The sequence below is a fragment of the Microtus oregoni genome, unplaced genomic scaffold, assembly GCF_018167655.1.
Source record: "Microtus oregoni isolate MIOR12 unplaced genomic scaffold, Mior012 000005F_ref0000423, whole genome shotgun sequence".
Classification (NCBI taxonomy): Eukaryota; Metazoa; Chordata; class Mammalia; order Rodentia; family Cricetidae; genus Microtus; species Microtus oregoni.
In genome coordinates, this window is record NW_024543064.1 from 15,559,340 (window position 1) to 15,585,369 (window position 26,030).

The 26,030-nt window shown below is 54.4% G+C and overlaps 1 protein-coding gene across 1 annotated transcript in view; it reads right to left on the reverse strand.

The window, feature by feature from the left end:
• The window catches only part of LOC121447989 (RAP1 GTPase activating protein), a 62,427-nt gene extending 37,064 nt beyond the window's left edge, over positions 1-25,363 (reverse strand). Inside the window, exon 1 of the mRNA XM_041651485.1 lies at positions 25,219-25,363. The gene's annotated coding sequence lies outside the window, so the exon portion shown is untranslated. The remainder of the gene's footprint in view (positions 1-25,218) is intronic.
• Positions 25,364-26,030: the final 667 nt, after the last annotated feature.

Sequence of the window (26,030 nt, forward strand, 5' to 3'; positions counted from 1 at the left end):
TAGCTCATCTTATGTCTGTTTCCCCAACTAGAAGAAAGCTTGTGGGAGGTCAGGGACCTCATTCTCTGGCTCCCTGCAAACTAGCTCAGATGAACAACCAGCCCAGGGCATGAACCCGGAAAGTGTTTGCTAAATGAAAAGCTTATAAAAAGCCTTACAGGGGCTGGAGAGATGGCTCAGCGGTTAAGAGCATTGCCTGCTCTTCCGAAGGTCCCGAGTTCAAATCCCAGCAACCACATGGTGGCTCACAACCATCTGTAATGAGGTCTGCTACTGCCCTCCTCATATACACAGACAGAATATTAGATACATAATAAAATTAAAAAAAAAAGCCTTACAGGGCCTAGCATGGTGGTATATGCATTTAATCTCAGCACTTGGGAGAGAGAGGCAGGAGGATCTCTGTGAGTTTGAGACCAGCCTGGTCTAGATAGAGTCCCAGGACAGCCATGACTAAATAGAGAGACCCTTTCTCAAAGCAACAACAAAAAGAGGGAGAGAGAGAGGAGAGAGAGAGAAAGAGAGAGAGAGAGAGAGAGAGAGGAAAGGAAAGAAGAAAAGGAAGAAAGAGAAAGAAAGAGGGAGAGGGAGAGAGAGAGAGAGAGAAGGAAGAAAGGAAAGAAGAAAAGGAAGAAAGAGAGAGGGGGAGAGAGAGAGAGAGAGAGAGAAAGGAAGGAAGGAAGGAAAGAAGGAAGGAAGCCTTGAAGGACCGCTCTGTATAGAGGCATTTCACTTGTATTTTAATAAAGAAAGCTTGCCTGAAGATCAGACAGTAAAACAGCCCCACGGGTCAGCCTTATAGACAAGGCAGAGGTAACACACACTTTTAATCCCAGTAGTCACATTAGTTGCCATAGAAACCGGGTGTTGCATGCCTTTAATCTCAGTGGTGCATGCCTTTACTCCTAGCCCTAGAAAGGATTATAAAACAGGAGGAGACAGCTCTCAGGCTCAATCTCATTCTGAGATTCTTGGAGGCAGGACGGCCATTTCGAGCTGAGGTAGAGGTAAGAGCCAGTGGCTGGCTGCTTTGCTTTTTGGTTCTTCAGTCTGAACCCCAGTTTCACTCTCTGAGCTTTTATTGTGTTTCAGCTCTGTGATGTCTAAATCCCCATTTATGTATTTATTATGGATATAAACAGATTCAGACAAGGCAAGCGTCTAGCCCAAATGCACACAGCAAATAGCCAGACCAGGTCCAACAAGCAAGGCCTGCTGGGGCCTCAGAACCCAGGAATGAATTGAGGATGACCTTTGTTTTATAGAGATTTAAAAAAAGCCTCTGAGAAGCGATATATTCACGTCACCAGGGCCACCAAGGAGGCTTCCCTCCGGCATGTCCTCCTCGCCTTACTGGCCCTGAAGCAGCGAATCTCCTACAGCCACGGTATGAAAGAAGAAAGCCGGACTCAGGTGAGGAACTCTGCAGGGTCTCCAGCTGAGGCGCCAGCCTGAGTGGGCCAGTGCCAGGACAGCAGTAGGCAGTGTGTTCCTTCACATGGGGAACTGGGGAAGGAACTGCAGGCAGAGGCCTCCATGACAACAAGCAGACCAGCCCACTGTGTATTCATGGACAGTGGAGTAACTGCAGTAGCCATCACGGTCAGGGGCAGTTCTGTGCCAGTTCCTAAGTGGGTCCTTGGGGCAAACTGCCTTGTGGAACTCTTTCTAGCCATGCCAGGGTCCCAAACAACCTCCCCCTTCTCTAGTTACTCTGATTCAGGGGTCTGCCTGGGGTCTGGACTCGTGTGTGGTGTCTTGACGCGAGCCTGTTTCTTCCCTGGGTCTTGGTCTCTTTCTTTGCTAAACTCTTTCCCTCTCCCACTCATTATGGGTTAAAGACCTAACAAGTGGGAAAACTGAGGCCCAGAGAGAGTCCCTTGCTTGCCAAATCCAGACAGCCTCAACCCAGGCCCAGAGTCCAGAGTTTGGGGCTCAGCCCCCACTAATCACCATCAGGATACTGGGCTCCAAAGCTTCAGATGATGTAACTTCTAAGAGGAGTTCAGGATAAGTCCTGGTGTCCTCAGTGGTCAGACATGGCCCAGGCTCTGTGTCCAACACATGCCATCTGCTCTTCCCTGCCAAGGATCTGCTAGAGCGTTCTCTTGCACAGTATTCACTCCCCACCAAACCCAATCCCCATCTCCCCACCCCTCCGTCTCACACATGCACAAAGCCACACAGCCCATCTGTATGTTGGGCCACTATAGTGAGATGGTTGGTGTTAATAGTCAACTTGAGAGACTTGAGCATCACTGCGCATGTCTGTGGGGCTTGTTTTGATTGGGTGTGAAGAGCCGCTGACTGTAGGTGGCAATTCCCTGGTTGGTATCCCGGATTGTATAATAAGTAGAGAAAGCAAGCGGACAGCAGGCATTCATGGCTCTGCTTCCTGATTGTGGATGGGAGGTGACCATTTACTTCGAGCTCCTGCCGCCTTGCTTTCCCATCCCATGATGGTCTGCACTTTTAGTATGGCTTCATCCTTTTCTTCTCAGGACTGAGAAACTCCAAGAGCCATGGCCTCTTTGCTGTCTCCACTGCAAGCCAATCTGTTCCCTGGTTTGCACACGCTTTGGCCCTCAGAGAGTTTCTTACATTAATGTGTGAATTGGACTACTTTAGACAATAATCTTGCATAAAGACCCTGTGCCCCAAGATACCAAGAGAGCACCCCTAAACCATCCACTCACCCCGGCAGCTCAGGCACATGACACTTAGTCTCTGTGGGTTAATGAGTCTTTTCTTTCACGAGGCAGGAAACATTCCTGAAGACCCACACTTCTAAGCAGCAACACGGACATGGCATGGAAATAGGAGGCCCAGAGAGGCCAAGTAGGTAGAGGAGGGCCACATAGTAAGCGAGGGGAAGCCAGAGTGGGCATCTGAACCTGGCACTGCCTAACTGCCAAGTTCTGATCTTTTCTGACAGAGGGGTAAGTCTGAGCATCAGCAAGATGAAGAGCCAAGCAAGAACAAGCAGGAACCTTGGACAAGAAGCCCAGCTTCATGGTGGGTGCTGTGCACAGGATTCATGCCAATCACTTCCCCTAGGCTGTACTGCAAAACTGCAACAAGCCAGGACCCAAACCCACCTGGAAGGAACCTGATCTTGTCTCCTGAAGCTATAGAGAAGCATCCTGGCTGAGGGCGTCTCTCCGAGACCCCATCCAGGGGTTGTCCTTTTATACAGAGTGTGGGAAGGGTCAAGGAAGGTGGCTGCAGCGCTAAGGCAGCAGTAATTGAGCAGAGGATGAAAGGGGAGCTGGGATACGAACAGGCAACACTGTCCAGGAGGAGGAGCCTCAGAGAGCTCCCCCCTCTCACTGAAGGGCTGTGTGTGTGCATTGCGGGTGGTGGTGGGGGATCCCCAGAACACACACAGGCTCAGACACCCATCTAAGTTGTTTCACAGTGCAAGGGGGCCACTTCAAGGGCAGAGCCACTGGGAATGTGCGGAAAGGTGGGACAGGAGGGCCAGTGAGGTGGCTCAGCAGCCAAGCGGAAAACCGGAGTTCTGTCTCAAGACCCATGCGGTGGGTGAGAGGAGAAAACTGGTCCCTGAAAACTGTCCTCGACTTCCACAGCCTGCTGTGGCACTTCGCACAACCCCCCATAAATAAATAAATAAATAAATAAATAAATAAATAAATGTAATAGAAATTAAAAGGGGGGTGATAACTGAGGCATAAGGGGCTCAAGAGGCCCATGAAGTCACTCAAAGTAGGGAAGGGCTTTACTCACAAGGCCCCCAAAAGCTTCTAACACTCTAAGGGGTTACAAGCGAATGATGTGGTTCCTGGCCAAGTGGAAGGCCACGAGAGGTGTTTCCTAGCCTCTTCCACCTCCAGGAGGCGGGCACTCTCTATGACCCCATGAAGCCAGGCACCTAAGACTCTGCTTCCCCAGGCTAATGGCTGCTGTACCTAAACTCCCACCTTGTAGAACCCACTTGATGCGAGCCTCTCTGAACCTCGGACCCGCCTCTGACCTCATGCTCCCTCAGCCCAGCAGCCACCTGGTTCCTCGCTACTCACAGGGCATAGTGCAGGACCTTTGCACCTGCTGCTCTCTGGATACCCCAGCTCCTCTCATAGCCAGCTCCACCCTTCCTCAAGAGTCTAGATGCTGGATCTTCTAAAAAAAACCTTTCAGGGGGGCTGGAGAGATGGCTCAGTGGTTAAGAGCACTGACTCTTCTTCCAGAGGTCCTGAGTTCAATTCCCAGCAACCACATGGTGGCTCACAACCATCTATAATGAGATCTGGTGCCCTCTTCAGGGGTGCAGGTACACAAGAAGGTAGAATATATACATAATAAATAAATAAATAAATCTTTAAAAAAAAAAAAACCTTTCAGGACTTTTCTTCCCTGCCTCAGCTTCTTCCATGGCTCGTGGGATCACTGGGATGAAGCAGGTCATTTACCTGTGTGGAGGGCAGTGGCACAACCCCAAGCTGCTAGATTCCTCATTCACCCATAAGCCTGCTTGAGCCTTCGGTGCAAGGCTCAGAGACCAGTTTCCATCCACTTACGATCCTCTTCCCTACTCATTTCTCAAATGAGGATACCAAGGCCCAGAGAAGTACAGCCAGTCTTGGTCAAGCAGAGATGTCTCAGGAGAAAGGCTAGCCTGTCTCAGGGTTCATAAGGAACCCTGTCAGCACACAGTAGGTGCTTAGTGGTTGCTGCAAACTCCCTGCACATAGTAGCTGTTCAATGGTGGCTGTTGATTCTCAGTTCTTGGGAACCTGTCCACATACAGTAGGTACACAATAGTTGCTTGAGGCCAAGTGAAATACAGGGTAAATGATCACAGCTCCACTCCTTTGGTTCCGGGTCACCAGGAACATGCGTGCACACCTCAGACTACATCAGCCACCCCTGTCCATCCAGGTCTAGGAACTTAGGTCCCTCTCAGAAGTGGCTACTGGGATGCGTTCTTGCCCCTGAGCCCAGTGGGATTCCTCACTCTAGCTGAGCTAGAAGAGATAGCACTGCCTTTGGCCGTGTTTGCCCCAAAAGGTCCCTACCTAGAGCTGGGAGCAGGTGTGGGCTCAGGAGGCAGCTGCTGGCTCCCAGCCTGGGCTCTGCCAGCTGCCCACCGGGGGCCTGCCCACCAGATGCATAATAGATGAGCTGGCCCAGCGGGCTGTACCTGCTTGGCATTTCAGAACTCCTAATGAGGCCAGCTACGGCCTCCTGCAGCAGTACCAGGCCCGGAGAGCTCTGACTGCCTGATGGCTGAGAGGAGCCACCCGAGGACAGGGGCTGCCACCTCAGCCCACCTCTCAGCTGCTGCAGCTGAGAGACTATTGGAAGTGTCCCGACTTCCTGCCCTGGGTCGGTCCCTTACACTCCGAGTCTATCTCCTCATCTGTAAAATGGGAATGGAATTGTACTCTGGAATAAAAAACTCCAAGTGAAACCCCCAGCACAGGACCTGGGCACACTGTCGAGGGGACACATCTTTGTGGCAGGCGACCCCTCCCTATGGGACACTCAGCACTGACTCCCATTGGGGGGTATTTGCGGGCCTCTTGCCTCTCTCCATCCTTCCCACAGCGAGACTCCCATCTCCGTAGCTTCCATGCCCACAAGATCCCCTCTCCAGCAAAAGAGGGAGTGAGATTCAAATCCAACCCCAACCAACTACATCATTTACCATCCTCTGGCTAAATTGTGGCCTGTGAAATGGGGTCTGCTCTCAGGCCTGACGTCATGACTGACTGAGGCTTTCAGAATGATCACCGCCCTGTCTGTTGAGCTCTGCTCTGCCTCCAAGGCTCCTAGTACTAAGAGCAAAGCAACTGCTTTCCTCACAGGTCTTCCCAGAAGTCCCTGCTGTGAGCAGGTCCACCAGTTGTCCTCATACCCCCTCCTGTCCTTGCCTGGACCCACCTCGAATGCCCAGCCCCTACACCAGGTAGCTGGGTCCTTAGGGCTGCAGAAGCAAAACCAGAGCTCCATTCCACGATATCCACCCAGGCCCTTAGCTGGGTGCAGCAACCCTGCAGGGGACAGAGCCCTGCTGATCTGGGACTCACATGGGGATGTGAAGTCAAGCCCTTGAGAAATTTCAGCACACCCTGCTTGGCAGAGCACGGAGCCGGCCTCACACTGGAGACTCACGTGGACGCACTCAGCGCCACAGAAGTTGCCTTGTAGAAACTTCCAACTCGGCACACACGTGTTGCGCATAAAGCGGTGCTCCCTCCGAGAGGGGACTGACCTGCTCAAGGTCCCTGTCTAGAACACGGCAGAGGCGGATGCCACCCACACCTGTCAGCCTTCCCAGTCTATGCTCTTTCTGCTAACCGGGGAACAATCAGTGATGTGTCTGAGATAAACAGGGGGGCGTTCTAGGGAGAGGAAGGCGTGACGTGGGATCAGAAACGAGCTCCCTCCCCCGCCGCCCGGCAGCTGAGGAAGGTGGCTGGAGGAAGCATGTGGGGATGACAGGGGAGATGTGAGCAAAACCTCACGGTGACTCTAATCAGGTGTCCCTGTTGACCAGGCCGTGTGAGAAATAACGGCCAGAGGGGAAGGCAGAGGCAGGCCATCATGAGTTGTGGAGAAGGCTGCCACTCACTAGACTAGGGAAGGGTTGGTGGTGGTGGGGGGGGGGGGGGGGCAAGGAGGCACGCCCAGACTTAGCACCTTGGACAGCGGCTCAAGCAATGATGGGACAGGGCAAGGAATTCTGGGTAACTGGTGCATCCTGAAGTTTCAAGATCCTTACCTGTCAGAGAGGGTGAAAGCCAGACAAGACAGCAGGTCAGTTACTCTCAGTCACGGGACCCTGTCTCTAACTCTTGGTTCAGAACGCTCGTCTGTGACAGCCTTGTTGTATCCCTGTCCCCATTAGAATCTCTCTGAGGTCTGGAGATCTTTGCTCAGAGCTAGAGACAGACAGATATGCCTGGAGGCAGCTGCTGGCTCCCATCAGGTTCCCATCAGGGTTCTGCATCAGGGCAAAGTTCAAATCCCAACTCTGTATGACCTTGGGCAAGTCATTTGCCCTCTCTCTGTCTCATCCATACATAACTAGACAGAATAGTCCCCAGACAGAGGTGTGGTCAGGATGACTCACTAAGCACCTAACACTCACAGAGGGTACTTGAAAAATGGCAGTTACTGGTGATCGAAGCCTAGCAAGGGAACCGTCCGCCTCACCTCTGTTCATCTCCCTATGCTACCCCTGCTCTGGGCATAACACACCAACCTGGCTCAGCATGGCATCAGGAGTAGAGCTCAGAGAGGGAGAGCCACTGGCCCCAACTGCACAGCTAGCAAGAAAGGAAGTGAGAAAGGTGCTCTGGAGCTCAGCATGGACACTGTGTGTCTCCTGCCTGCTTCCCAGGGTCCTGGGCCCATGGGGGCTGCTTAGAAACCTCATAGCAACTGGATCACCATGGAGCATGTGGACCCCAGAAAGCTCCCAGCAGGGGCAGGAACCTAGAACGGGGGCTGGAGCCACTGGAGGGCCTCCCTCTGGAGGTGAGGAAACCACAGGAACAGCTGGCAGGGCCATGTGATATCGGTGCCAGGGAAGCCAGGAGGCACCCGCCTGTGGGGCATCAGGTGCCTGGGGCTGTGAGAATCCCGAGGTGACGCTGTGCTTCCGCCCACTGCCTGGCACCTCTTGGTGTTGGAGAAGCTGCAGATGCCACCTCCTCCAGAGAGAGAGAGGCCTCAGACACAGGAGACAGCTCTGGGGTTGGGTATGAATGGGTCTAGAGTTTGGGGGTCAGTGAGAAGGCAAGCCACCACCTGCCCAGCTGGGAGCCACAGCGGGGAAAGGACTGGAGAACGGGAAAGCAAGGAAAGATTTGGAGGAAGCCCTCTCATAGATCAGCCCAGGTTTGCACGCCTGACTTCCCCAACCTCACACTACTAAATAGGCATCTCTACCCCCGTTTCCCAGATGAGAAAACTGAGGTTTGGAGAGGTGGTAAAGCACCGGTGATCACCCAGCCAGCATGGCTCTGAGGCTGACCTTCACAAAGAACTGTGGGAAGAGAATATATTGGTTCTGGCAGGAAAGATCTCCCACGCCCTTCCTAGAGGGACTGATGGGTCTGATTATAGAGGGTAGGAATGGATTGGGGGTGCCCCCAGGGAGCAGCCAAGGTAGCCAGATGCCCTTGAGAGTCCCCGGTACTCACCACACACTCTGATGAGGGGAGAAGGATCTGTCCACCCTGAAACACAGCAAGCGGGCAGCCCATGAGGGGACGGACATCCATGGTGACCCTGCAGGGCACACCAGATCCTTTCCAGTCCATCCTGCCCCCTGGTGGCCTGAGGAGGTACTGCTGCTAAAGGTACCTGACGTCCTCAAAATCTCCTGGGTGACCAGGCCTTAATTAAGGTCGGTTTAGACACCTAGGGAGGAGGGTTGAGTTTGCAAGTAGAAACCAGAAGCAGGATTGGGGTCTGGGAACCAGGGAAGCAGGGAATATAAGTGTTGGCAAGAGAGGAGTCAGAAGTAGTTCTGAGTCAAGCAGTGTAGGACAGTGTGACTTCAGTTTAGGGTCAGAGCAGGGTACAGGAGTGTGGACGGGGGTGTGTGTGCTAGAGTGGGGTGCAGGAGTGTGGACAGGCCAGGGGGTGTGCCAGGTGTCTATGACTTATGGCAGAACCCCATGCCCCGTCCAAGTCCCCCCGCCTTGTCCTAGCTCATATTCACCCAGGAATCGCCTGGGCACCTGGACAATCCTCCCCTCACCCCAACACATGTCCTTGCCTGAGCACATGGGTTCTCCCCAAACTGTATTCCCTGTAAGCCCTGCCTGAAGGAGGGTGGGTGGACAGGGCCTTCCCCAGCTTCTCACCCCACTGTCTTCGAGAGGGTACCTTAGGGTGTGGAAACACCAGGGCTCCACCCTTCCTAGTGGGGTTCCACAGGACTGGGCAGCTGCTGGGAAAACAAATACCTCTTGCCTTCTGCCTGAGGTGAGCAGGGAGCAGAAGGGACAGAAGGCTGGGTTGCTGTGGCTGAGGTTGGGGTGCTGAGCTAGGGAGCAAAGTAGACCCTGCTTGGGAGAGAGACTGAGGAAGCCAAGGCTCACCCAGGGTCACAGAGTGGAACTTGTCCTCACCTTCTGGGCTGCCCCTGGACGTCATGACCAGGAAACCCCACCCAGCCCAGGCTCCTTCCTAGCTTTGGCGCTTGTCTGTCTGCCCACCCTGTCCCTCTGCAGGAGGTCCCTCAGAGGCCAAGCAGCCAGGAAGAGAGCACCTCGATCAGGACCTCGCCTGCACACAGCTAGCTCATGGGGCTCTGACTGTACCCCAAAGCATCATACCAAACCTGAGCCGAGTCCCTCTGACAGCGATGAGTCCAGGCTGGCAAAGGGTACACAGTCCCTTGGCTGGCCTGGGAAAGACCACTGGGCTCAGTCTGTGTAACCAGCACCCCTCTAGCTTGCCAACTCTCTGCTACTAGCAACAATTCCATCCCTTAGCATCCCTCAGGCGGGTGCTTAGGGTCAATGAGGTGAGTCACCCTAAGATGGACCATCTACTACCCTGCCCCCAGCCCTAGCCTCCAGGTCAAGCGGGAAGCATATAGGGTGTTTGGCTTCCACAAGGTGAGATGGTCAGAGTTGGGGCAGGGGCTTCTGATGGCTCCTAGGGACCAACTTTCAAAGCCTCAGTAGAGAGACGACAGAGACAAAGTGGAGGTCCCTGTAGGGCCTTCTGAGACTGTCTACCCCACCACCTAGACCTAGCAATACATCCATCCAGTTGGAACACACACACACACACACACACACGTCCAGGCATCTTCCACACACTCACACTCATACTGCAACCCGCACTTACTCTCACCCCCACACGTGCATGTGAATACCCAACAGAGCACGCGGGAGCTCATTCATCCCACTCACGACTTGGATGGAAGTTGGCCTCAGCCTCCGCACCCTTCCCCACCACGGGGGCCACCGCACCCAAGCAAGACCCGCACAGCATTTGGCTTCGCACTCACACCTACCCTCCGTAGGCGCCGAAGGTGAAGCTGCGCTTCCGGCTGCTCATGGTGTCCTGGACACTGCCTGCAGCCTGCCGAGCGCGGGGTCACCTTGGCAACGAGGCCCCAGACCGGACCGTGTGCGCCCCGGCCGCTCGCCAGCTGAGGCCCCAGCGCAGAAAGGACCGCTTGTTCGCTCCAGGCTGCGGGGGCTTTCCGAGAGCACCACCCCCACACGGCCCCATCCACACAGCCACCTCCAGTCCTCCCCTAGAGACGCGGAGGGTGTCCCACTGGCAGGGTTGGGTCAGCTTGGCCTCCAGGGCGATGAGAAGCTGAGTTAATGCGGAGACAGATGGTGCACAGCCCATAAGCCTCGGGGCTGATGCCCTGTGGCCCTTTCTGCAGGTTAGAGAATGAGGAACCCTCCTGCTGTCCTAGCTGAAGCTCCAGCAGGAATTTCAGAATGATCCCTCAGCAGAGAGGGGAGGTCTGGAAATCCGTCTAGCCAAGGACCCCTCAGGCATTGACCTTTGGAGACAAACAGGGCTGGATCCTAAAGTCCCCTCATACAGTCCCTCAGCAGACACAGACGCTCTCTCCTCTATACCCAGCCAGCCTAGGGCATTGCCCTGACACTCCTCGGGATACCAGCTGACAGTGGGACACACTGTCTCACCCCTGCAATGCTCCTTCACCCCTGTCTATGGAGGCTCCAGGAGCCCCTGCTTAGGGAAAGTTTAGGGACTGCAGCGATAGAGAAGAGGGCTAGGGCCCATCAAAGGGACAGGCCAGGTGGCAAGGATCCTCAGAAGTGCTTTTGTAACTGAGCTAGGGCGAGGCTGGCTCCTTCATCTCTTGGGAAATGACAGTTAGGACTGGCAAGGGTCTAGACTCCAGTTTGCTTCACCCAGACAGGGCAGGGCAGGGCTGGGCTGGGCTCACAGCAGTTACTGAGCCAGCTGCCTCAACCGGGCTCTACCCGGCACCCCCCACCCCATGCTGCCCCTTTGCTCTGAGCTCAGATGAGCTGAGGGGCCCTGAGGAGCCGCCTGAAGGGTTCAGGGCTGCTTTGAGATCACAGAGTTCTTGGTTTTCAGCTTTGGAGGAGGGTCGGGCTCCCTCCTGGCCCTCTTGGCAGGGTGCTCAGAGTGGGGTTGGGGGTAGAGGAGACTGTGCTGGACCCCAGCTGCAGACTCCGCTGAAGAGGGACCCCCTCTGCAGGGCAGTGTGAAGAGCATGCTCTGTAGGAGGCGGTCAGGTAGGGCTGGATGGTGAGGAGGGCTGAGTCTGGGGGTGTAAGAGTCACCCTCTGAGAAGAGAACAAATCTCCCCCTCACCCCCGCCTCCATCACCTTCTGTGGAGAAGCAGGGGTTTCCAGGGAGGAGCTGGATGGGGCAAGGGGAACCTGAATCCAGCCTGGGCAGTTGTGTGTTGGGGGCTGCCCAGCCCTTGACTCGCACAGGACTCCGGTCCTTGCATTTACCCCTGCAGCCTGGACTCTAGCCTCTGTAGGCTGAATGAAAGGGCCAGTTTCTGAGTGGGTTCTGAATGCCCAGTCTGGCAGGGTGGCCAAGGAGCTGCCAACATGCCAAGTTTCCCAGCTGGGCCTGGCCCCAGAGAAGTCCCCCTGATGCTGGGACAGAAGGCCCTTAAGATGGGCTGTGGGGGCTGAAGGGTTCCCACCAAGGACAAAGAGTCCAGTGTGGGATCTATCTCTGAGCTCTGCCCAACTGCAGCTGCCCGGTTGGCAAGAGATGGGGGTGGGACGGTCAGTGAGGTCATGTTCTCTCAGCCACAGATGTGGAGGGCACTCCTTGGCCAGCCCCTGGCCCCTCAGGCCGGCAGCCATTAAATGTACCCTCTTAGTCCGCAAGAATTCACTCGTTATGCCGCAGCATGGGTACTGGAGATGAATGGCCAAGGGCAAGGGGTGAGGAGGCCTGCATCCTGTGGGGTCTCCTAGGGTTCCAACCGAGCTTTCTTGTCCGTCAGCTGTGTGACCTAGGGCAAGGTGCTTAACCTTTCTGTGCCTCAGTTTTTCCATCCGCAAAGTGGGGCCGGTATTGAAGGTGCTAATTATTCAAAAGGTTTGACTGCACATTAATTAAACTGCCAGTCATAAAGCACTGGGGACCCTGCCTGGCACAGTGTGTGTGGTAAATAAAACCTTCACTGCAGCACGACTTGGAGGAGGCTGAATCAGATGGGTTTGCCTCATTCTACAAGGATAGCAAAGACTAGTAATAGCAAACTAACTAACTGGCCACCCAGGTGGAGACGCAGGGCCACACAACTATGAGAAAGAATGGGCTAGGTGTGGTGGTCTGTGCCTGTAATCCCAGCACTCACACTTGGGAGGGAGAGGGAGGTGGATCTCAGTGAGTTCAAGGACAGCCTGGTCTACACAGACAGTTCAAAGACAGCCAGCACTACACAATGAGACCCAGTCTTGATAGATTGATGGATGGATAGATAGATAGATAGATAGATAGATAGATAGATAGACCCAGACATGGCAGTGCACACTTCCCTGTGTCTCAAAAAGGGGGGTGGGTGGGTCTGGGTGCTGCTGGAGAAATTGCTCAGTGGTTAGAGCACTGGCTACTTAGGACCTTGATTCTGTTCCCAGCATCCACATGGTTCACATGGCTCACAACCATCTGCAAGTCCAGTTCCAGGGGATACAAAGCCCTCCTCTGGCCTCAGGTACCAGGCTGCCTATGTTACACATACATACATACATACGTGCATACGTACCTGCATACATGCAGGCAAAATACTCACACACATAAAATAAAAAGTTTAACTGGGCGGTGGTGGCGCACGCCTTTAATCCCAGCACCCGGGAGGCAGAAGCAGGCGGATCTCTGTGAGTTCAAGGCCAGCCTGGTCTACAAGAGCTAGTTCTAGGACAGACTCAATAGTTAATAGCTCAATAGTGAAACCCTATCTCTAAACAAACAAACAAACAAAAAGTTTAAAAATAGTGTTGAAGAACGAGGCAAATCTGTGTTTGAGTATACAGTACACAGGACAGATTCCAAGACAGACACACAGAGAGACCCATACCGACCACCACAGACTACTGCGGCAGGGGGTGGTGCTTGCAGGCTGGCACTGGGGAATGATGGCTGCACCTGTAGGAGTCCCCGTTCCTTGGGGACTAGAAAAGGAAGCTACAGGCTGGGGTGGTGCTCAGTTGGCAGAGTGCTCGCCCTAGCATGCATGAAACCCTGAGTTCACTCTCCTGCACTAAATGAAACCAGGCATCAGGCCCACGCGCAGTACGCACGTCTTTAATCCCAGGACTCAAGAGGCAGAGGCCGGTGAATCTCTGTGAGTTCTAGGCCAACCTGGCCTACAGGGCCAATTCCAGACCAGCCAACACTGCATAGTGAGATCCTGTCTCAATAAACAAACAAATACTAGAACCAAGTGTGGTGGCTCACACCTCTAATCTCAGTGCTAGAGAGGTGGATGCAGAAGCATCAGGAAAAGGCCATCCTCAGCCACGTGAAATCCTGTCTCAGTAGGAAAACGGAGCTGGGGTGTCCTCTGGGGTTAGCCTCCTTCTGGGAAGAAACCTCCTTTTCTAGGCCTCCTGAATCTGTACCCAAGTTAATGGAACACACGTCAAACGTGATGAAGAAGGGAAGGTGCGGGGGTGGAGAAGAGCTCCTTCCCCAAGCTCACCCCAGGCTGAACTCTGAGAGTCCTGCCCACCTGCCTGCAGCACTCCTTAGCCAGCCGTCAGCAGGGAATGGAGCTCAGCAGGGAACCGGAGGAGAGTGGAGCGATGGGCAAGCCCTGGGAAGATCCCAAGCTGGGCACCACATGCTACTCATGAGTTCTTGCCAGGGTCCCCAACCACTTCCTTCCCTCTCAAGTTATTCCCATTCAGGAATCTGCTTGGAGCCTTCTGGGCAGGAGACATGGCGGGCCTGGGCTCCCTGCCCTGCAGGAATATGCTCGGGGCCTCCTGGGCAGGAGACATGGCAGGCCTGGGCTCCCTGCCCTGGTCTTGGCAGCTCCTGAGTGGCTTGGCTAGAATCTGGTTCCTCCCAGGGCTCAGGTTTGCTCATGTGTTAATCAATCTCTTTCTCACCAGGCTAAAAGCCCAACAGTAGCAAAATACACTCGTCCAGAAAGAATTTCACCAGCCACGGAAGCACCCTCATCCTTCTAGCCCGGTTACATCCATCCAGTCCCAGGATCTGTGATCTAAATTCTAGTGTCAGGGTTGGGGTATCCCCTGGGAAAGGAAGAGGTGTGGCTTAGCTCACACCCTCCCCTAGCAGCTATGGGTGATGCCTCTGCTGTCCTGGTTCTGGTGCTGAGCACTGACATAACACACTCCCTGGAGGACCCGAGTACACATCTGTACACAAGGCTTCCCAGATTCATGGGCACTTGAACTTCTCTACAGAGCACACAGACAGATGTCTAACTTGCGCCTAGACAATACGTGTAGATCTGCTCCCGTGAAAGTCAGCCCCCATGACATGCACATGTCAGCTCACATGCACACACACGTGCAACGGTCAGATGATGTTTCCTCACCTGAGTCACAAATCTCAGTGTGCTCACCTACTGACTGTGGCTAGGTTTGCATGCCCACAAGACGCACAATCTTCTAACTATGATTGTCTTACATTTATTATACAGTGTGCTTAAGGCACGCACACACAAGCATCTTGCATGGTACCCAGAAAACTGCTGACATGAGATAAAGAGAATGGCCTTTTGTGAGTCAAAGATGTGTGCAACCAAGCCTGGTATCCCTGAGGAGAGTGCAGAGGGGAGGGAAAAGCCACTGTACTGTGGTACAGCAGGGACCCCTTTAGCCTCCCTGTTTTACTGTCTCTGCTAAGTGTATGTGTGGCCTTCCCTGCCCCTTCCCTTTCAGGGTAGCTGGTTAAAACTCAGGCAGGTGCCCACAGCACATACCAGAGCAGCAGGCTGACTGAGCCCTATTCCCTGGGTCAGGAGCCCTGGATCTAGCCCCCAGGTCTGTGAGACACTTGCTATTCCCCAGGATAAGCCCCTTCCTATTCTGGACTCCACTGGCTCATCTGTCATTCCCTTCCACACAGCTGGCCAGTCTAGGACCTCGTGAGCTTCGGCAGAACCACAAAGCTCCCACCTTGGCTGTGGTTCTCAATGAGGACATCTCCGCCCCTGAGAAGCATTAGGGAAATACAGGAAGGTGGTTTTTAATTTAGCAATTACCGATAGTCACCACAGCAATTCAGAGAGTGGCAGCCCAAAGAGCTATTCAGGGAGAGTCCCAGCCAAGGCAGACTCCTGTGTGCGCACGTGTGCACGCGCACATACACACACACACACACACACACACACGCACGCACACGCGCGCGCGCGCTGTCTGCCTTGCTGGTGGGTACAGTCTGGTAAGTTAGCCTAGCCCCTAAGTGCTTCATATGCCAGTATTGATCTGTGCTTTTTTTTTTCCCCTTTGCGGTGCGGGGACTGGATAGAACTCATGACCTTGAATAAGTCAGGCAATTGGTCTTCCACAGCTCCAACCCCGTGAGTATCTTTTTGATGTGACTTTAATCCATAATGAAATTTTCTGAGGTTCAATTACTGGAGCCAGCCAGAGCTGAAGGTCAGGTGCAGCAGTAAGATTTTCCACTGTTAAATGGAAAAGTGTCTCTGTCATAAATACCAAGGGTTTGGTTACTTCTGTGACTCTTGAAGTGTGGTCATGCCAGGGCATTCACCCAGACAAGTGGAGCACCGTTTGGTTCCCTTATGGTGACATGTCAGTGACTTCTGAAATGAGCTGAGCAGGTAGCCTTATTATCTAGGCGTGTTAAGTCTGGAAAAGAAGGCTGCACTTTATCTGAATAGTCTCTGAATGTAGCGCAGGAGTCAGAGGCGGTCCCTGGCGCCCTCATCTGGCTATCGATGAAATTGCATGCTAGAGCGGGCAGCACTCCAGGACCAGGGACAGCGCCCCAGCCCTAGCCCCCAGCAACACTCTGGCAGAGTGGAGACACTGTGCCCTCAGAGAAAGTGTCTCAGACCCCGTTTTGACACACCTTCTCCCTCCTCTCCTGCTGCGGAGGCGGCCCCACAGTCTGTCCTCGCCCTTCCCTCTAGGCTGTGCCTCTCCAGGCCACAATGGCACACCTGCATGCCACAATGGTGGCACCTGCTTTGCCGCCTACCGTGTTCCTCCTGCCTTTCCTTCCTCTGAGAGGATTGCTGAGTTGCACCTACGCACCCTGGGGCCTCTGTGATCCTCACAACAGCCCCAGGATCTAGATAATACAAGAACTGCTCATCTGCCGTAAGTGATGGGAAAACTGAGGCTGGCAGCAGCTCCCCGGGTGCTCCTCAAGAACCCAGTCCCCACCATTCATGCCCAGAAAAGCAGTAGCTACCCACTACCAAGGCTTTGTGCCAAGCACTTAGCCCGCCATTCTGTAAGTTAGGTCGGATGGCTGTGCCCATTCCACAGGTTAGGAAACCCAGGCTCCTGGGGGCTGAAGGGCCTGCCCAAGAGTGGGGGTGGAAATGTCCTGAGACAGTCACTCACTATTCTGCTCTGGTTTTCACAGGCTGGAGTGGATGAGGCTGGAGCTCCACACCCTTCCCGAGGAACTCAGTCTCTCCATTTGTCCAGGCTTTAACCTTGCAAGACACACAGTAGGTGCTTAACAGATACAAGCTGCTTGGTAGATACCACACCTTCCAGTCCAGACAGAGTTCTATAAGCAGAGCCACAGAGCCTGGGCGCAAAGCCTGGACACAGGGCAGGGCAGGATTCACTGTGTGGTTAGGGACATAGAAACAAGAGCCACTCAGAGCAGGGGCCCAACTCCCATGACTGGAGTCGGATGCTGAGCGGTAGCAGAGGCGCTGCCTGGTGCTCACGAAATAACAGGGTGGTTATTTATACCCATGGTAGCAGGTGCACCCGCTGGGTCCTGCCCCATTTCTCGCAAGAGGAGGTCAGGTACACCATGGGCACTCAAGAGGGTGCAAAAGCCAATCTGTGGCTGGCTGGGGACAGGAGGCAGCCATCACAAATGAGGCAGAGTGGACAGATGTCTGGATCTTGCACCTCACTGCCCAGTCCCTGGCTCTCAGCCTGGTCATGCTAAGCACTTGCTAGGTGTTCAAGGGATGTGTTAATGGTGTCCTGGGCCAGTGAAAGACAGGAAGAAAGTCAGTTTTATCCCTATCATGACACACATGGTCTAGTGCCAGCTTGAACTTGGAACGAGTCAGGCCTGTGTTCGAATCCTCCTGCTCCACTATTCCTGACTGGTGACTTTGGATCTTTTCATAAATTTTCAAAGCCTGGGATCTTTAACAGGTGATGGCAAGGGCAGCAACTGTACTTATCTCACAGGGTTGCCTTTAGAACTCAAAAGTTCTCAGCCCTAACCCAGGAGGAACCAATAAATAAGGACACACAGTCGGGCATGGTATGTATGTCTGTAATCCCAGCCTTGAGGAGCTGAGGCAGGAGGATTATAAATTCTAGGCCAACCACCAAAACAGAAACGTGTGGCTAGTGCATGTAACCTCAGCACTTGAGAAACTGAGGCAGGAGAATTGCCATGAGTGTAAGACCAGACCACTCTAGACAACACAATGAGACCCTTCAAAAACAAAAGGCCAAGTAAGCAAAATTGAGATAGGTGTTAACACGGTTAATGACAGTCCTGGTATGACTATGACCTGTCCAGGAGACCCAGATCCTGAGCCAACCTCCACACTAGCTCACAGAGTAACTCGGGAAAGGTTCCAACCCCCTCTGGGCCCCTTTCTCTGTCTACAAAAAGGGCTTTCTAAAGGCCCTTCTCACTCTGCTTGCCAAGGTAGTCCATGCCCCTGGGCATGGTGGGCAAAGACACCTCTTGGGCAGGGGCAGAGGTGTAGTTCAGACTCTGAGACCCTCCTCTCAACGTGCAAGACCTAGCTCTGAAGCCCCTAGTCCCACCTCCCACAGACTAACCCTGGGGCCCAGCACCCCAGACTGGAATGGGGCCGAGAGCGAGGGGTGCTCTCTGGCTATCCTGGCCCCTTCGTCTGCGGGAGCCTCTAGTCTGGAACCCAAACCGTCCTCAGCCTAAGAACTGCAGGGAAGCCCGTGATGGGGTCTAGACCCCTCATTTCACAGATGATGGCCTTCGTAGGACTGAGTCACATCTGGGTGGCCTCCCTGAGCCCCGGGGGGCACCATGACTCGTGTGGCAGCTGCTACTCCATCTCATGATGAAACTAAGGTTCAGGGAGATGGGCCTTGGCGGGTATGCGCGTGACCCTGTTTCTGGGTCCATCCCTTTCTACTCGAGGCACCGTGTTCTAGGGCTCTGCGATACCACTTCTACTAGCACAGGGTTGGCTCTGAGGGGCCCACATGGCGACAGGGCAAGAATTGGGAAAGGTCCTTGGGGGGCCAGCGAGGCCCTCCTTCCTCCCTGTCATGAGACATCCATGTTCTCCACGTTGGCACTGGCAGGCTGAGGGACAGAACTGATAGGGAGAGCCCCTGTCCTGGTGGCAACCTTGTTCCCATGGCCTGAGCAAACTTCCTAGAGCTGCTGGGGGATAGTCCTCTCCCTTCATCAGCACTCTGTCCCTCCTATCTTCCTCTGTACACCACAGTGGTTATTATACAGCCCTAATTAAAATCTCAGTCCACCGAGTGACCTCTGGAGGCTGCTTAACATCCCCGAGCCCCTTAGAGCTGATAATAACAGTTGCTGAGGAGTCAATGGGATGGGTCCATGGAAAGCATTGGCATGGAACTCATACAGTGAACAGTAACTGCTCAATTAATGCCCCTCCAGGGTTCTGCTGCTCCACCCACATTCAGCATATCCTCCTAGAATCCCAAAGGCTGCCATGTGGTTCCCATCCTGCTGGGAAGGACTGTATACATTTGGGGCAATGGGGAGCAAGTCCCAGGCTTCTCTATCTTTAGGGACAACTACCTACGCCTTTCCAGTTGTAAGTCTGGTGGCAAGGATGGGTGTGGTCTCGGCCCTAAGGGCCAAGCTTTGTTCCCGGTAATTAGAACTCAGAGAGACAGACCACAAGGCAGGAGGTAGGTGTGAACAGGCAACGCCACAGTCCGCTCACACCTAAATGTAGCCCTGCGACATCCTTAGCCTGCCACCAGGACTGGCACAAGGGCCTGCAGCAGCTGACCAGAGGACAGGCGGCCTCTCTGCTGATTTCCAAGGTCAGAGAAAAGGTGTCAGGAAACCTCATCCTAGCACACCCTGAGGTCAGGATTTGGCCCTCTTGGAGAATGAAGAAATCAGAGGCTCCCCATCAAGCTCTGGTCCTAAGCGGTCAGTCAGGGGACACTAAGGTCACCCTCCACTAAGGACCTCCACCTGCCCCTGGAGTCCTGAATCAAGAAGGGGACCTTGGGCAGGGGAATTGGTCCCTTAGAGATTCAAGTCAGATCTCGGGGGTAAAGGGCTGAACCCCACAGTCCAGCCTCACTTTTTCCTCGCAAGTCCGTGGCCCTGGTGGACTTGAGGAGGTGGCTTGGGTGTCTGATCTGCACCTGCTGTCCCTTGTTCACCTTGCCAACAGCTCCAGCTCCAAATTCCCAAGGGCGCCTGAGGAACAGGCAGTTACAGAAGCACCTTGACTCCCTAAGCGAGAAACACCCCTGGGGCTCAAACAGCGTAGTCATCATTAGCTCCTGGAGCTCTGTGGCTATCACAGGCTTCTCCCAGGCCACAGACCTTACAGCAGACTCAGAACCTACTTCATTGCCCCCCCCCCGCCCGCTAACAAGGCAGAGGCAGCGGGACAAGGTGCCAGCCTTCTGTGCACTCTCAGCTACGCCGTTCTCGGCAGAGCTGCTGTCCTGAACCCCCTCCACCTGCTCCAGAGATAAAGACAGTGTGGTGCTCTTGTCTGCACTCGAGGAAGATGAGGGTCCTGGGAGGAAGGTGCTGGGTAGTACTCACCCAGCACAGGTGCCAGAGGACAGTGCCTGCATCAGGCTGTTTCCTCTTCCATGGTTACTGAGTCTGGCCATGTATCCAGGGCCTGTATGCTGAATGCCCAGCAGACTCCTTAGTGACTTTGGGGCAATGCAAAGACCTCAGGCTGGCAGACAAGCTGTTAATAAAGCAACTCACTTTGTCACCCCATCCAAAGTCCCCAACCTTGGCCTAGCTGGTCACACCATCAGCCTTGCCTTCGACCCTCTCACCGTGCAACTCGGAATTCTCTTGACACCAAGGTTACCATGTGCTAACACCTACCATGTGCCAGGCCCTGACCCCTCAGGAGGAAATATTGCCCAAGTGCCAATCGCCTTGAAAACGTGTTGTCATGGGAGAAAAAAAAAAATCCCACTACCCCAAACACTGACGGAAAGTTTGAGCTGGATATAGTGATGCATGTCTGAATCCCTTGCACTTGGAAGGCTGAGAGAGGATTACCATGAGTTCAAGGCCAGTGTGGGCTACATAGTGAGAACTTATCACAAAAACAAGAAAGGAAAGGAAAGGAAAGGAAAGGAAAGGAAAGGAAAGGAAAGGAAAGGAAAGGAAGGGCTGATGAGATGGCTCAGTGGGTAAAGGTGCTTGCTGCCAAGTCTGACAACCTGAGTTTGATTCCTGGGACCCACATGGTGGGTGGAGGGAACGGACTCCTGCAAGGTGTCCTCTGATGTCCACATGTGTGCTGTCATGCCTACATGCCTACACATGTAAATAAGCTAATAAACAAATGTCTTTTTAAAAAGGAAAGTGAGGAGAAGGCAGGAGAGGAAACACTGCGAAGTGTGTAAAAAAAAGATTTTTCTCCAGGCTTTCCTCTGTACATTTGAGTGTTTGCCTCTGAGCCCGGCCCTATTTATCCAAAGCGGTTCCCAGGGATTGTGCCGACATCCTCACTACACCTGCAGGAGGAAAACAGACAGGAGCTCAACACTCCTGTGTTGGGGAGAACTCTGAGTTTCAAACAGAAGATGACTTGTCCAAAACCACACAGCAGAGCTCTGACTTGAATTCTTTGCTTACTGACGACTCTCACCAGCCTCGAGCCTGGCCCTGCACGGGTTAGGCAAGCCCTCTACCCCTGAACCACAGCCCAGATTTTTATCTGGAGACAGGGTTTCTCTAAGCTGCCCAGGCTGCCCTTTAACTCGCCCTCTACTCCAGACAGGTCTTGAATTTTCACTCCTCCCATGCACTCAGGCTCCAGATAGCTGGGATTCCAGGCCTGGGCCACCAGGTCCAGCATTTTTCATTATTCCGTTGTTTTAGATTTAATCTCCCTATGTAGCCAGTTGGTCTTGAACTCGAGTTCCTCCTGACTTTGCCCTCCCAGTGGGTTCACTACTGAGCCAGCTCAGATTGGATTTGGATTCTTGAAGACTCCCATCCAGCGTCTTTATTTATTTTATTGGGGTATTGTTTTTGGATATGGTCTGTCCGCACAGTTCTGGCTGGCCTTGAACTTGTTACTTGCTGGCTTCAAACTCCCAGAGATCTGCCTGTCTTGATTTCCCAAGCGCTGGTATTAAAGCTGTACGCGACCACCTATGTTAATCTTTTTAATACTTGAAAAACAAAACAATACACAGTCCCTGCTTTACAGATAAAGAAACAGAGCCTCAGGAAGACGGAGGGAAATGCCCCCAAACTATGGATCTTGTCCAGAGAGTCAGAAACACAGATTCGGGTCTGCTCACCCCGACAGGAGCATGATCTCACGCTGGTAGAGCAGTCGAGGCACTCTGAACCTCGTCTCTTTGCAGGCAACAAGCACAGTAACACAACCCACAGTGACTGCCACTCCCAGCTCACCTCTGTCCCCAGTCCTCCCAGTGAGATCCTCTCTGATTTTGGGGTGCCTCCCAATAAGCACCTTTCAGATGGATTCCCCTCCTTGCCTCTTCTCTGAATCACCTGCTTGTCAAACGTCAGTCTTCAGCCCTAAAAATAGAGCCTGTCATGAAGGCTAAGAACATCCGCGCTGCAGAGGGACACTACAACTGTGGCTCCTGCCCTCGGGGCCCCCTCTGCCTTGGCCTGATCCCAGGATGGCTGCCTTTGAAATCTAAAGTCCATGGTAGCCTAGGCTAGACCTAGAGCTTCTGGCCCATAGAAAGTCCCCAGCCTGGGTCCTCTCATGATCACACTGCCCAGCTGAGCCTTGCTCCTTGGCAAGGGGCCTGCCTCTTCACACCTCTGACCCAACTCACTACCCAGCTGGACCAAGCTGCTTCCAAGAACCTGAGTTGGGTTCAGAGAGGGGAAATGATTTGCCCGGCTGCACCCCCAGCTAAAGGAAGGGCCAAAGCTTGGGCCAAAGATCAGCACTCTCAGAGGTCTGGGGTTGGGGCCCAAATGATCGTGATGGAACCCACAGCCCATCATCGCCCCTAACCCACCATCGGCCTGCCCAGGAGGCCTCCCCGCAGCCTACACAAACACCTTTCAGTAGTAGCTTCCCAGCAATGCCAACCTCTAAGAAGCTCGGCCAGGGTGCCAGGGCTCAGCCTAGCATTTGCTCTGCCTTGGAAAAAGGGGGAGCAGAGGTATCCAAGGATCTCCTGCATTCACACCAGCTGGCCCCCTAGCCCTCCTCGGGGGTGGCGGGCTGTTCAAAGCAGAAAACAAAACTTGACCTGATAAGGCAGCAGAAGAAAGGGAAGCAGGGGCTGTGGCTGTTCCAAGCCTGTGCTGGGTCCTGTGTGGTCTCAGGAGAGACCCAAGGATCAGATTGGCACCCTCAAGGCCAGGTAAGACTCTCAAACAGTCCTTTGGGTAAGTGCAGGGTGGGAACAGGGGCAGGTGATGGGGGGCAAACATGGCGCAGTTTCAAAGGCTGTCCTTCCATCCCTAGCTGGGTTCAGAGGGAGCACAAAGGGGGACTAAGGTAAGGGTTGGTTGGGGAGCGGGATGTTCAGAGGGGCCACTGCCACCCTCCAAGGGTGACAAGGCAGTTACATCCCACGCACAGGAAGCTGATGCCAGGCACGTGTGCAAGCGTGTATCCATGTGGGCGCCTGAGCATGTCTGCCAGGTTCACTTTTAAGGGCACGGGGCCTCCACGTGTTTGTCTCTGCAGGTTCGTGCGCCCTTGCAGCACACGGGAGGCCACTGAGGTAGAAAAGCCCCAGAGATGAAGGCTTCAAGGAGCCTCCCCTTAGTCACGGAGGTGGCATCTGTTGGGGTGGTGTGTCTCTTGTGGGTGGGGTCACCCAGGGTAGAGGGTGTCTGTGTGTTCCTGAGTCTGGGTCTCTGGGTATCTGTGAACCAAGCTGTGTTTGTGTTTGGGTCTGGCTGTGCAGGGCATGGGGCCTTGAAGACAGACAAGGGTCATGGAAGACTGACCGGCCTCAGGAGTCCTTGAAGGGTCTCTGCGTTCTGAAACACGACAGCGGGGTAGGGACAGGAGCAGAAGGCAAGGCTCTCAGGCCTCCTTTACTCCCTACCTGTGCAGACCCTGGTGTGGGGCTGGGGGTTTGTGTGCCTTGAAATCCAGGGAGAAGAGAACTTCAAGGCAAAGAGGAGGCTTGCTGCACCCCAACAGGCCAGAGAAAGGACCCTGTGTGACCTGTAATGGGTAATGTCTAGAGCAGCAAGAGGCTCCTGAGACCATGCTAGGCCAATATCTTAGGAGAAGGGGGGCTTTTCTATATGAAGTAATGAGCTGGCTGAAGCCTGGTGGGGAACATCATAGCCATGGGAAGGGGCATTACTGCCAGTACAGATTCTAGACCTCACCGTCTCACCCAGTTCCATCCAGAGGCACCTCCCCTCCCCTCCACACAGGCAGCAAAGGGCCACAGCCCATAGTGAGCCCTCCACTTGGCCGGATCTCCACCAGGAGAATTCTGACTGTAGCCAGGTGTGTTGGTGCACACCAGGAGGCAGAATCAGACAGATCTCTGTTCAAGACCAACCTAGTCTACCATATCAAGTTCCAGGCCATCCAGGGTTACATAGTGAGACCCTATCTCAAAAAGATTAAAAAAAAAAAATCTGATTGCAGCCCTAGCACCAGGTAACTTAGGGCCACACACAGTCTGCTCTGCCTGGCCAGGCCTGTTTCCCCACCTGTGCCACGGAGATCTCATCCTGCCGTGCAAGGCTGCTGGAGCCAGAGAAGGTGCACAGGGCAGGTGCCCACACCACAGGTTAATCATCACCCAGGAATCCTGTGCAAGGTGAGAGGCATACCCACACACAGTCCAGGTCTTTCCACTGCCAGGGGGCTCTGGAGTCAGGCTGAGGTGCCAAAGGGAAACCCCATGGGGCAGGGGTCTGAACACAACCTGTTCCTGCTGCCCTAGGGGTTCTGAGCTCACCTAGACACCCAACAGCGCTATTCTGAGCAACTTCTCCCCCGAACCATCATCTAGGCGGCCCTGGATTGGTGGGGTTGCACACATGCAGTTAGCTCCCTTGGACAGGAAAAGGTACAATCTCACCCCCACTTCCTCTTGGCCTTGCTCCTGCTTCATACCTGGCAGGATTCTCTCCCCATCTCTCCTGCAGGCCAATAGGTGCCTGGCCCTCTGACTTTGGCAGGGAAGGGGCTGAAGGACAGACACAAATGCCAATATACCATGTGAGGAAGGGGTGGGATGTGCTTCCTAACCCCACCTCGGGCCTATGCTGTGACAGACACCCGCAAGGTCAAGCATTGGAGAGGGATGGATAAAGGGGTCGGTCAGACACACACACACACACAGAGGGGAGGACCCAAGATTTCTTCAGGAAGCTGTCACATCACAGGGCTCCCAAAGGGCCTGCAGGGCACAGAGGTGACTGCCAGTGAATTCAACCACCAACCCTCAGAGACTACCGAGCCAGGGGTGGCAACAAGGACTTCGTGACGCCAGTGCCCTGCTCGGTGCTGGGTACGGACGACACGGATGAATTATATATCTGGAGATGCAAGGACATCAAGGCCCAGGGCGATGGCCAGAGGACCCCCACTTCCCTGGTCAGAGGAACAGAGTACCTCCCCTTGGGGATGCCGGGCTGGCCTCTCCCCAGTGCACTCACTTTACTCCCCCCCCCCCCTTCCCTCCGGAGGGTGACAAGGGTGACGGAGCCTAGGACTCAGGAAACCTAAGGGTGGAACCCGAGTCTGCCCGCGTCATGGCTGGTGCCCGCTGGGGTCCCCCCCTCGCCCGCCCAGCCACGCCGCCATCTAGCCTGGCCGCGCCCCTCCCCGCCCGGATCTCCTACACCAAGTCGGCACTCACCGGGGCCTCGGCCGGGGCGTCCTGGGCTTGGCACTCCGGTGCCCTCAGCTGCTGCTGCAGCTCTGCCTGGACGCGCTCGCCACCGCCGCCGCCACCGCCGCCGCAGTTCGGGGAGGGGGACGTCACGTGACCGCCGATCGCTCCTTCCCGGCGCCGCTCCCCCCCTCACTGCGGAGCCTGAGCCCCAGGCGCGGGAGCGGCAGGGAGGCCACCCCTGCTGAGCGCCCCTGTCTAACAGGTAGGGAAACTAGGGCCCAGAGAGGTGTAGGGACAAGCTCAGGACTGCACAGCCAGACAGCAGCAGTGCTGGAGGCTCTGAGGACAACTTCAGGGCGATTGGAGAGTTGGGGGGCGGGGGTCACGACACTCTTCTACGGGAGACGCTGGGGCAGGAGTAGAGAGAGACCCACTAATCAGTGACTCCCTGCGTCTCCTTAGGTTCTTCTCTAACCCACCTTAGGCTAGGACTGGAGGGAAGGCAGCAAGAGGACCAAGAGCAAACCCTACATCTAGTCAGAGTGACCTCGGAGAACCCCTTAAGAAACCTGCCCAAGGTCACCTAGCAAGCTGACTACAGGATGAGCTCTTGGGCCTGCCCACCAACTCTAGCTGCTGTTGGTGAACACACCCCTCTTCCCGAGGCCAGGGGCAGAGACGACTGTATAGGTCCAGACCTGTTCGAGAGCCTTCTGGTTAGATGCAAGATCCTGACCAAGTTACAGAACATCGGAGCAGACCTTGACTATCTCTGGGTCTCACTCATTGTTCTAACTGGGAAACTGAGGCCGCAAGGGTGGGAGAGAGAACTTCCA